This window comes from Taudactylus pleione, unplaced genomic scaffold (assembly GCF_031769625.1).
Source record: "Taudactylus pleione unplaced genomic scaffold, aTauple2 ptg000080l, whole genome shotgun sequence".
NCBI lineage: Eukaryota > Metazoa > Chordata > Amphibia > Anura > Myobatrachidae > Taudactylus > Taudactylus pleione.
Window position 1 is genome coordinate 4,951,118 of NW_028284482.1, and position 11,348 is coordinate 4,962,465.

Here is an 11,348-nt window from a genome sequence, read left to right on the forward strand (position 1 = left end):
ATTTTGACCACCTCACAATTTTATTTTTTTTATCTACTTAAGGCCAAAAGGTTGCATCCAGCTAACTGGCTGACGTCTCTGTCAGCCAATCAGCGCTTTGCGCATTGAAGACGAAGAGATTTTTAAAAATAGCCACTCAAGGCAAAACCTCGTTATCCGACAGAGGATTGCGAAGTTTTGCCTCGATTAGAGATCCGGGGCAGGAGGAGAGATCCGAGGGTCGCCTCGGATCGCCATTGATCCCCGAAGTTCGGGCGGGGTACCCACTCATCTCTAATATACACGTTATCACATTGCAACACCCTCCCCACCAGCCTCTGCAGCAAGTGTACGAGCGGTCTCCCGTACACACAGCACGATGAGCAGATATATCTGTAGATATATCTGCAATCGACTGTGCTGCACAGCCGACGCGATATGCCTGTGAACGATGTAGTTCACAGGCATTTCGTCTGTACACACTGACCGACGTGCACGCATGATATATCGGTCATTCAATTTAACGGCCGATATGTCGGTCAGTGTGTATTCAGCATTACATGTAGAAAAGCAATATAATGGGGCTGATTCTGTAATTGGGAACTAAGCAAATAAAAAGCAAGTAACTTTGCACCTGGACAAACCATGTTGCATTACAAATGGTGCATATATTTTTTGGGGGGTGCAGGGTAAATAATGGCTGCTTTTGTGTGTAGCCCACAAATGCTGGACAGCTTTATTATTATTACACTTTAATTTAGATTTCAGTGTGTAGATGTCCCCTCTGAAATCTAAATCTCTTTGCACATTTGAAATCTGCCCCACATGCAGTTCAGAATGGATTTATCAAGGTGCAGAGCTCTGTTATTTTTTTCATTCTTTGCATTGCTTCCAACTCGGAATTAGGCCTAATATATCCCAACGAACTTCAAAGTTTCAGGAGGCATTCATCAGTTACTAGGTGCCCTCACTGCACCAACCAATACTTTTAATAGGATTGTTTTACCTTATCTGATTTAAAATGAAAGCATTTATGTGCCCATACAAACCAACATATTTAAAATATTTAAGTGTTGAAGTGTCTCCGTGGGTGTATGATATGGGTTAGTGCACCTCTCTTTGTACATAAAAAACAAATAGGTACATTTGGACACAAAAATAATACTTTGTATTTTTCCAGGTTTTAAATAACCTGCTCTGTCATTTAGAAAATGGATGCTATGCCGTCAATGTTAGAGACCCTTCAAAATGTAATTAGTAACAGTTGAGCCATATTCAGTCATGCTACTTTAAATTTGCAGATCAGGGTGTTAATTTATCAGTTAATATAACAATTCCTACAGTAAAGTCTTGTAAAGCTACTTTCTCCCACCACCAACTGCATCTCTTTCTCTCTGATGTACAGTAACTAATGTGAATGGCAGATAAGGAATTTGTTTTCAGAATTTTTAGTTTTAAACTTTCTTTAGTAATCTTTAACTGTTTTATTCAGAAATTATACAGATCATCCTTATTAGGGTATGTAGTCAACATCCCGGCAGACAAGATGCCAGCCGTCGATATACCGCCGCCGACATCCCGCCGCCGGGCAAAAAGCAGACGCCGCTATCTCTCTTACGATCTAGATACTGGCGTCTGAATCCCGACAGCCGACATCCCGATCGAAAGAGACCGGTCTCCAGCTAATTGTTAGCCGTAGGGGGGGAGGGGTTAGGTTTTATTCACCCCCAGAGGGTACTTAGGGTTAGGCACCCTTCAGGGAGGGTTAGGGTGGAAGAGGGAGGGTTATTGTTAGGCACCCCCGGGGAGTCTAAGGGTTAGGCACCACCATGGGAGGGTTAGGGTTAGGGTGGGGTGACAAGGGAGGGATACCATACTTACCAGCCTCTGTCGGGATCTTGATTTGCGGGCTTCCGGGGTTGGGATTTGAACAGACGGCTCTTCAACCGCCGGGATTTCATACCCATCCCCTTATTAGTCAAGTATGTATATTGATTACACTTGTTTCAACTGAGTATATTAGAGCTATTTCTACCACAACTACTGCAATTTATAATTGAGCAAAAAAGCCAAATAAAAGAGTGCCAATTTTTATTATTATTTGTTTAACCATAAAATTCTGCACCACCATATCATGGGGAAATTCAATGTAGTACATAAAATTAAGAAATCCAACAAGCAAATACAAGACAAGCAAATGCAAAATGCAGAATATTCAGGAAGCATAAATACAACATTACTCACAAGAAAACTGCATAATAAATTATAGGGGTATATTTAATAATTTATGCTTTGTGACCCAATAATTATAATTTCTTATAGCCGCTATTCACGGCAATAATAAATTATGTTCCGCCCAGATGTTTTAAAAAACCCATCTAGGGATAGGAGCTCTGACAGGAGCCCATCCCTACGATGTGTCATACTGTACATTCTGCTGTGGGACCCCTACTGCTCATGTGCGTATGTGTGATCAGCCATAACCGGGTTATGGCTGCTCATACATACGTACATGGTTCCCCCTCCCGGTACATCAGGGTTGCCTACTTTCCCGGTCCGGCCAGGAGCCTCCCGAAAATCGCACCCACCCCCAGAAGCACCCACTCATTGAGCAAAAGTGGGCGTTTGTAAAGCGGGGGGCGAGGCCGCTAACACGCCACCACGCCCCCGCATCGCCCACTTCTATCCCGGAGGGGGCAGCCAGAAAGTCGGTAAGTATGCGGTACATACTGCAATCTGTAGCCCATTGGCTACAATGCTAATGCTATCTAAAGATTGCATTACCTACCGAGGCCAAGCTCCAGAATACTTTGCATTTTGGAGCTTGGTAAATCTTATAATATAGCTGCTCCTATAGAAACCTATGGGGGATGCTACTGTGATTATAAACAAAGTGATCACAGTTATCTCTGTAATCTGATACAGAACTGGCACCTTATCACTTTTCACACTGTCTCCTAACACTGCTTAGTAACTAGACCCCTGTATCTTCTGTGCAACAATCACTAGCAGGGGTATGATGTGAGTGGAATGGGGGCAGAGTGTGGCCGTCTGTCCTCTGTTGTTGCTGAAGATTCATTCCTTCTGTCTGAGGGCCCTCATGCCATGAACTGGTTCTGATTCACAGATGCCTGTAAATTAGAAACAGTTTGTGGCTGGGATCATCAGCACAGAAGGGCCCCATAAATTAGTCTGCCCTCTAAAGGGTACTAATTGTGCAGGTATAGCTTTGATGACACATGCATATTGGTCTAGACCAGTGGTTCTCAAACTCGGTCCTCAGGACCCCACACAGTTCACATTTTCCAGGTCACCCAACAGGTGCTCAGGTGTATTCATTACTCACTGAAACATTTTAAAAGATCCACAGGTGGAGCTAATTATTTCACTTGTGATTCTGTGAGGAGACGAGAAAAACATGCACTGTTTGGGGTCCTGAGGACCAAGTTTGAGAACCTGTGGTCTAGACACATTGCAGGGGGAAAAAGTGCACCTATTTTTATTTCAATAAAAGCAGATGTTAGAAAGCAAAGCGTGGATGAACTCGAAGACAAATATTTAAATAAAACAATAACTTTATCCGATATCCATAATATAAGCTGCACTGAGTGCCAACCAGACATCATACAACAAGCTCCGGTAGAGCACTGGGAGTAGAGATAACTTTAGTTTTTCATGCAGTGGGGTGTCTGTTTAGACACCCTGAAAGTTAGGAAAGGCTGATGATTTGGCTCTACAGGGTGCCGCTGAGTTAGCGACCGTGCCCCCATCGGTGTTACGTTCTGGGCAGCAGCGCTGGTCACGCACCCCTCGTTATGGCCCTGGTAGCCTGGGTTAATGAACGAGGTGTAACCAAAAAGAGTGATACACATTTAGGGCCTCCAAGAGGCCTTAGTACCAGGGTGGTATGGCTAAGCCCTGTTGTGAATACCATTGGACTACTGCACAGTGTATGCCAAGAAGAAGGGTGACCACAACTGCTTTGTAGTGTGATTACGTCTCCCTGGCAGGTTTGGCCCCCAGACAGGCCTGGGCCTGGATACCCATTACCAATTCTTTATGTTCCTGAGCACATTCCTAGGTTACTGCTGGGTGAGCTGGAAAAATATATATATATTTTTTTTATCTATTAGTAATCTACAGCTCATCACATGCAGTTTCTGTTAAAAAAAAAATCACAATTAAGTCCTGTTTATGCTATATTACTGATAGCTTTTAGTGGGACACTTTGTACAAAAATGAAAAAGGTCATAAAAATATATACAAATATTAAGGTATAATCTACTGTATACTGCATGTAATTTAAAAAATTAATAAATAAACTTAAAAAATAAAAACACATACCCTTGTAGTATAATAGACAGTTAAAAGGTCGACAATGTCTAGACAGACACCAAATATTAGACAGGCAATAGGTCGACGGGGACGAAAGGTCGACACACTAAAGGTCGACATGGAAGAAGGTCGGCAGGTACAAACGGTAGACAGGGTCAAACGGTCAACACAAAAATGGTCGACGCACAATGGTTGACACTTTTTTTTAGGGTTAGGTTTAAGGTTAGGGTTAGGCAATGGCATACATTTAAAAATTAAAAGGGATCTAAGTTTTGCAATATCTATCAACAAAATCTTTTTGGACCTATTTAATAATAATAAGTCACCAGGACAACTGAGCAATTCTCAGTTTCCATGCAATACTAGCAGTAAACTGCAATTTACTGCATCACTGGGCATTCGTGAATCCTTCTTTTCATGTATACTGTATGTACTGCCCCAGAGTCAATGACAGTTTCCAGAGAGAGGGAGGGAGAGAGAGAGTGCCTGTGTGTATGCTTGCCTGTGTGCGTATGTAAAGGTTCCAAGTGTAAATCCGGTTACATAAAATCTTGTAGCTGCTTGGGCGCTCCCTATAGTACGTAACCTTGATTTCTTTAGCCTACTCAAGGTCACACAATTTTATCCAAAGTCAGTGCACAAACCAATCTTCATAAAGTGAACAATTTTATTATCTCACAAACAATAGCAGCATTACATATATATAAAAAAGAAAAATAGTGTCATGCTTCTCTGACTCCAGCAGATTGTCTGTGGCGATTCCCGGACTATCCAGCCAAGTCCAAGGACTTTAAGCAGTGTTTAACTGTGTCTTGGACTAATTATCTTGATGACAACCTGGAACATTGGCAATATATTATTTTGTTCTGGGGAGCTTCGAAAGCCATTATGCGTGTCCATATCTTTCAATATGCATCTACACTTAAAAAATAATCGAAGAAGCAGTACCAGGCATTGCATAGTGCAATGGCAGTGGAGTTTCGGCGATATCAAACTAATCAATCTAATGCTACCCTGGAGGAGTACCTTAGTAATAAGAAGCTTCTGGATCCATTTTTGTCGTCAGCGCAAACTAGAACTCATCTAGATTGCACTATGCAAATGTATTATAAATGGGGAAACAAGTCTGGTAGACTTCTAGCGCTTATGTCTAGTCCGTGGGCTAGACACTTTTTCATTACAGCCATTAACCAACAGGATACATCACATCACTATATATATTTTATCTCATTTTCATTCATATTACACAAATCTATATCAATCAATTCCAGTGGAGGGAAGTCTGCAGGAACAATTATTGTTGGCGGCTCGTTTACCTGCTTTAACTCAAGAACAACGAGATATGTTGGCTAGAAATATTTCGGAGGAGGAATTGCATAGTATGGACCTGATGTTTTTTCAGGTTCTTATTATAAACTTTTAAAAGATAGTTTAACAACAACTCTGTTGGAATTATTTAATAAGTTGCTGCTTGATGCCATGGCTTTCTCATCTTTTACAGATGCCTACACGACACTTATTCCAAAACTGGACAATGACCAGCTTCTAGCTGAAACATATCGTCTGATCTCACTTTTGAACTTGGGCTTTAAATTACTTGCCAAAATAATGGCTAACCGGTTGCAGTCTATTTTTACCAGACTTGTTGACCCCACATCAGATGGGCTTTGTCCGTGGTAGGCACTCGGTCAGGGCAATTCGTTTAGCGTTGGCAGCAGTTTTGGCTGGTACTCGTCAGGAGAACTCGAGGGGCATGCTACTTAGTCTCAATGCACATAAAGCTTTCGATTCGGTAGCTTGGCCACATCTGGGAATTCGATCCTCTATTCATTGGATTGGTATTTTTACTCCTCTCCCACTATGACTTTACTAGTAAATGAGGGTGTCACGACCAGCCGGCCGATTCTAGAGATACCACAATCTGAGAATCGCCAACTGTGAGTTATGGTTACCTCAGCACGTGCGGTTACTATAACACGGTTCTGCCACCACTAACGAAGTTAACGGGAGTCGTTAGGTTCTCCGCTCAAATCTCAATTTGCACACTCACTTACATATAGGTACGTAGCGTTGACCTCACAGGCTCGTGAATTCGACAAGAACACGGAGTATACACTGGATTAAGAATGTTTAATCCGAAAAATATTTCCAAGGTTATTGATTACAGAAAAAGGTAGTACAAATATGGACAATACAAATATATCACAAATAGGTTCAGAAAATAAAAGGATTTAAAATGAAAAAGAACCCAGAGTCTTTACATCTAGACTCCGTCGTGAAAGAGACACAGGAGCATTGTATTCCGGCCAGTTGTCAGGACTCTCCTTGGGCACAAGAGCACTTATCACTGAGGGAGATGAATAGTTATACCCTCACAGCTGCACTAGCCCCCACCTTTGGGTTTTTCACTTTTTCATTGCTGTATACTGGGCATTAAGAAATCGGCCACGCCCTTCCATATTGTCTATAGGAAGTAGGGGGTCTTGAAACAGTGTGAAGGGGTCTTTAGAAACCAATAAGCAGGTAACATACCCTACATCTCTGTCATCTCCCTCCTAAAGGATTTTATATCCCATGACCTGGCTTGACTAGGTCTGACCATCTGCATTAAGGATGTATCTCTCCCCAAACTTTATGGCTTGTAGAGATAAGAGATGGTTATCTAGATGCCTGGTTCCAGGAAGACAAATCTCCTCCAAGCTTTGTATTCCTACAGGTTAAATACAGGACACTGCCTAGAATCCATGTTGATACACACATTTATATATATATATATTAGGGGTGTGCACCGGCCACTTTTCGTGTTTTGTGTTTTGGTTTTGGATCTGGATCTTTCTTCGTGTTTTGGATCTGGATTGGTTTTGCCAAAACCACCCTTCCGTGTTTTGGGTTCTGGGTTTTGTGTTTTGGATCTGTATTTTTTTTAAAAAAAGCATAAAAACAGCTAAAATCACAGAATTTGTTGGTTTCTCTGCTCCTATGCTATTATTAACCTCAATAACCTTAATTTCCACTCATTTCCAGTCTATTCTGAACACCTCACACCTCACAATAGTGTTTTCATGTCCAAAAGGTTGCACCGAGGTAGCTGGATGACTATGCTAAGCGACACGAGTGGGCGGCACAAACACGTGACCCATCTAGGAGTGACACTGCAGTGGCAGACAGGATGGCAGTTAGAAAAACTAGGCCCCAAACTGTACATAATGCAAAGAAAAAAAAGAAGTGCAAGATGGAATTGTCCTTGGGCCCTCCCACCCACCCTTATGTTGTATAAACAGGACATGCACACTTTAACAAATCAATCATTTCAGCGCCAGGGTCTGCCACACAACTGTGGCTGAAATGATTGGTTCGTTTGGGCCCCCACAAAACAAGCTGGCAATTAATGTGTCCCTGCACAAACTGGCTCTACGGAGGCAAGATGTCATCCTCATCCACCGATTCCTCACCCTCTTCAGTGTGTACATCCTCATCCTCACAGAGTATTAATTCGTCCCTGCTGGAACCACAGGTCCCTCTGTACGTTCTGGAGGCTGGTCTCCCTGGAAGAGTTGATAATTCATTTTATGAACATCATCTTCTCCACATTTTGTGGAAGCAACCTCCTACGCCTTTCGCTGACAAGGTTCCCGGCTGCACTAAACACTCTATTGGAGTACACACTGGAGGGGGGGCAACTCAGGTAAAATAGAGCCAGTTTGTACAGGGACCTCCAAATTGCTTCTTTTTCCTGCCAGTACAGGTACGGACTGTCTGACATGACTACTTGGATGCTGTCACCGATGTAATCCTTTAACAGACAGACGCACGCTTGTCGCTGCTGCTTTGAGGATTCAAGTGCGGCTACAGCCCACACAATTCACAAAGACAGAAAAAAAAAAAGAATATTTTTATTGTTTGTGGAGCACACTTTGAGGGTTACACCACCCTTTAACAGACAGACGCACGCTTGTCGCTGCTGCTTTGAGGATGCAAGTGCGGCTACAGCCCACACAATTCACAAAGACAGAAAAAAGAAGAAGAATATTTTAATTGTTTGTGTAGAACACTTTGAGGTGTCACCACCCTTTAACAGACAGACGCACGCTTGTCGCTGCTGCTTTAAGGATGCAGGTGCGGCTACAGCCCACACATTTCACAAAGACCGAAAAAAAAAAAACAATATTTTAATTGTTTGTGTAGAACACTTTGAGGTGTCACCACCCTTTAACAGACAGACACACGCTTGTCGCTGCTGCTTTAAGGATGCAGGTGCGGCTACAGCCCACACAATTCACATAGACAGAAAAAAAAAGAACAATATTTTAATTGTTTCTGTAGCACACTTTGAGGGTGTCACCACCCTTTAACAGACAGACGCACGCTTGTCGCTGCTGCTTTGAGGATGCAAGTGTGGCTACATCGCACACAAGTCACAAACACATTAAAAAAATAGTTTTTTATTTTTTGGAACACTTTGAGAGTTACACCACCCTTTAACAGACAGACGCACGCTTGTCGCTGCTGCTTTAAGGATGCAGGTGCGGCTACAGCCCACACATTTCACAAAGACCGAAAAAAAAGAACAATATTTTAATTGTTTGTGTAGAACACTTTGAGGGTGTCACCACCCTTTAACAGACAGACGCACGCTTGTCGCTGCTGCTTTAAGGATGCAGGTGCGGCTACAGCCCACACAATTCACATAGACAGAAAAAAGAAGAAGAATATTTTTATTGTTTGTGTAGCACACTTTGAGGGTGTCACCACCCTTTAACAGACAGACGCACGCTTGTCGCTGCTGCTTTAAGGATGCAGGTGCGGCTACATCGCACACAAGTCACAAACACATTAAAAAATAGTTTTTTATTTTTTGGAGCACTTTGAGAGTTACACCACCCTTTAACAGACAGACGCACGCTTGTCGCTGCTGCTTTAAGGATGCAGGTGCGGCTACAGCCCACACATTTCACAAAGACCAAAAAAAAAAGAACAATATTTTAATTGTTTGTGTAGCACACTTTGAGGGTGTCACCACCCTTTAACAGACAGACGCACGCTTGTCGCTGCTGCTTTAAGGATGCAGGTGCGGCTACATCGCACACAAGTCACAAACACATTAAAAAAATAGTTTTTTATTTTTTGGAGCACTTTGAGAGTTACACCACCCTTTAACAGACAGACGCACGCTTGTCGCTGCTGCTTTAAGGATGCAGGTGCGGCTACAGCCCACACATTTCACAAAGACCAAAAAAAAAAGAACAATATTTTAATTGTTTGTGTAGCACACTTTGAGGGTGTCACCACCCTTTAACAGACAGACGCACGCTTGTCGCTGCTGCTTTAAGGATGCAGGTGCGGCTACAGCCCACACATTTCACAAAGACCAAAAAAAAAAGAACAATATTTTAATTGTTTGTGTAGCACACTTTGAGGGTGTCACCACCCTTTAACAGACAGACGCACGCTTGTCGCTGCTGCTTTGAGGATGCAAGTGTGGCTACATCGCACACAAGTCACAAACACATTAAAAAAATAGTTTTTTATTTTTTGGAACACTTTGAGAGTTACACCACCCTTTAACAGACAGACGCACGCTTGTCGCTGCTGCTTTAAGGATGCAGGTGCGGCTACAGCCCACACATTTCACAAAGACCGAAAAAAAAAGAACAATATTTTAATTGTTTGTGTAGAACACTTTGAGGGTGTCACCACCCTTTAACAGACAGACGCACGCTTGTCGCTGCTGCTTTAAGGATGCAGGTGCGGCTACAGCCCACACAATTCACAAAGACAGAAAAAAGAACAATATTTTAATTGTTTGTGTAGCACACTTTGAGGGTGTCACCACCCTTTAACAGACAGACGCACACTTGTCGCTGCTGCTTTAAGGATGCAGGTGCGGCTACAGCCCACACAATTCACAAAGACAGAAAAAAAAAGAACAATATTTTAATTGTTTGTGTAGCACACTTTGAGGGTGTCACCACCCTTTAACAGACAGACGCACGCTTGTCGCTGCTGCTTTGAGGATGCAGGTGGAATCTAGACGGGATTTGGAACCGAGGACACACTACCTCCATCAATTGTCTAAATCCCACTGCACTAATGTCGGATACCGGACGCACGTCTAACACCAACATAGCAGTCAAGGCCTCAGTTATACGTTTTGCTTCAGGATGACTGCTGTCGTACTTCATCCTCATCGCTAGGGACTGTTGGAGGGTCAATTGTTTAGTAAAAGTAGTGATGTTCCTACTTCCTCTCTGGGATGATGAACAACTCCCAGCAGCAGCAACAGCACTAGGAGGAAGAGGTTCTTGATCTTTCCCTATTTTATTTTTATCGGAGAAAGTTTGGTCCTCCATTTATGTTATATTGATATATATACGTGCGGCTAAAGTGCACACAAACACAGAAAATATTATTTTATTTTTGCTGGAGAGTAGTGCACTTTGTGGGTTACACCACCCTTTAAGAAATGAGCCAGCCGGCTCTTTACTTATGGGACAGAGGCGCACGCTTGGCGCTGCTCCTTTGTTGATGCACGTGCAGCCACAGTGCACACAATTCACAAACACAGAAAATAATTTTTTTTTTGGTTTGGACTGGAGTGTACTTTCGGGGGTTACAGCACCCTTAACGGTCAAGCCAGCCGGCCCTTTACTTATGACACAGGCGCACGCTTGGCACTACTTTGTTGATGCACGTGCGGCTACTGCGCACACAATTCACAAACACAGAAAATAATTTTTTTTTAGGTTTGGACTGGAGTGTACTTTCGGGGGTTACAGCACCCTTAACGGTCAAGCCAGCCGGCCCTTTACTTATGACACAGGCGCACGCTTGGCACTACTTTGTTGATGCACGTGCGGCTACTGCGCACACAATTCACAAACACAGAAAATAATTTTTTTTTTGGTTTGGACTGGAGTGTACTTTCGGGGGTTACAGCACCCTTAACGGTCAAGCCAGCCGGCCCTTTACTTATGACACAGGCGCACGCTTGGCACTACTTTGTTGATGCACGTGCGGCTACTGCGCACACAATT